The sequence below is a fragment of the Mya arenaria genome, chromosome 11 (genome assembly GCF_026914265.1).
Source record: "Mya arenaria isolate MELC-2E11 chromosome 11, ASM2691426v1".
In the NCBI taxonomy this organism is placed as follows: Eukaryota; Metazoa; Mollusca; class Bivalvia; order Myida; family Myidae; genus Mya; species Mya arenaria.
The window spans coordinates 2,741,992-2,743,994 of NC_069132.1; positions in this window are offsets into that span (position 1 = coordinate 2,741,992).

A 2,003-nucleotide genomic window follows, 5' to 3' on the forward strand; every position below is an offset into this window, starting at 1 on the left:
TNNNNGAAGTTATTGGGCGGTGCTAGGTGATAGCCCTGGATGTCCCCTACATGCCAGTACCCGGTCTTGGGGCGTCACATCGCCTCCTTCTGGTCGTAACAGCCACCCAAAGTAGGTCCATGTGCTTGTTTTACCCAAATAGGGGGTCCTGGACGTTGGGGGTCAATTTTGGTCAAGCTCACCCCAAGATGGAAGTTATTGGGCGGTGCTAGGTGATAGCCCTGGATGTCCCCTACATGCCAGTACCCGGTCTTGGGGCGTCACATCGCCTCCTTCTGGTCGTAACAGCCACCCAAAGTAGGTCCATGTGCTTGTTTTACCCAAATAGGGGGTCCTGGACGTTGGGGGTCAATTTTGGTCAAGCTCACCCCAAGATGGAAGTTATTGGGCGGTGCTAGGTGATAGCCCTGGATGTCCCCTACATGCCAGTACCCGGTCTTGGGGCGTCACATCGCCTCCTTCTGGTCGTAACAGCCACCCAAAGTAGGTCCATGTGCTTGTTTTACCCAAATAGGGGGTCCTGGACGTTGGGGGTCAATTTTGGTCAAGCTCACCCCAAGATGGAAGTTATTGGGCGGTGCTAGGTGATAGCCCTGGATGTCCCCTACATGCCAGTACCCGGTCTTGGGGCGTCACATCGCCTCCTTCTGGTCGTAACAGCCACCCAAAGTAGGTCCATGTGCTTGTTTTACCCAAATAGGGGGTCCTGGACGTTGGGGGTCAATTTTGGTCAAGCTCACCCCAAGATGGAAGTTATTGGGCGGTGCTAGGTGATAGCCCTGGATGTCCCCTACATGCCAGTACCCGGTCTTGGGGCGTCACATCGCCTCCTTCTGGTCGTAACAGCCACCCAAAGTAGGTCCATGTGCTTGTTTTACCCAAATAGGGGGTCCTGGACGTTGGGGGTCAATTTTGGTCAAGCTCACCCCAAGATGGAAGTTATTGGGCGGTGCTAGGTGATAGCCCTGGATGTCCCCTACATGCCAGTACCCGGTCTTGGGGCGTCACATCGCCTCCTTCTGGTCGTAACAGCCACCCAAAGTAGGTCCATGTGCTTGTTTTACCCAAATAGGGGGTCCTGGACGTTGGGGGTCAATTTTGGTCAAGCTCACCCCAAGATGGAAGTTATTGGGCGGTGCTAGGTGATAGCCCTGGATGTCCCCTACATGCCAGTACCCGGTCTTGGGGCGTCACATCGCCTCCTTCTGGTCGTAACAGCCACCCAAAGTAGGTCCATGTGCTTGTTTTACCCAAATAGGGGGTCCTGGACGTTGGGGGTCAATTTTGGTCAAGCTCACCCCAAGATGGAAGTTATTGGGCGGTGCTAGGTGATAGCCCTGGATGTCCCCTACATGCCAGTACCCGGTCTTGGGGCGTCACATCGCCTCCTTCTGGTCGTAACAGCCACCCAAAGTAGGTCCATGTGCTTGTTTTACCCAAATAGGGGGTCCTGGACGTTGGGGGTCAATTTTGGTCAAGCTCACCCCAAGATGGAAGTTATTGGGCGGTGCTAGGTGATAGCCCTGGATGTCCCCTACATGCCAGTACCCGGTCTTGGGGCGTCACATCGCCTCCTTCTGGTCGTAACAGCCACCCAAAGTAGGTCCATGTGCTTGTTTTACCCAAATAGGGGGTCCTGGACGTTGGGGGTCAATTTTGGTCAAGCTCACCCCAAGATGGAAGTTATTGGGCGGTGCTAGGTGATAGCCCTGGATGTCCCCTACATGCCAGTACCCGGTCTTGGGGCGTCACATCGCCTCCTTCTGGTCGTAACAGCCACCCAAAGTAGGTCCATGTGCTTGTTTTACCCAAATAGGGGGTCCTGGACGTTGGGGGTCAATTTTGGTCAAGCTCACCCCAAGATGGAAGTTATTGGGCGGTGCTAGGTGATAGCCCTGGATGTCCCCTACATGCCAGTACCCGGTCTTGGGGCGTCACATCGCCTCCTTCTGGTCGTAACAGCCACCCAAAGTAGGTCCATGTGCTTGTTTTACCCAAATAGG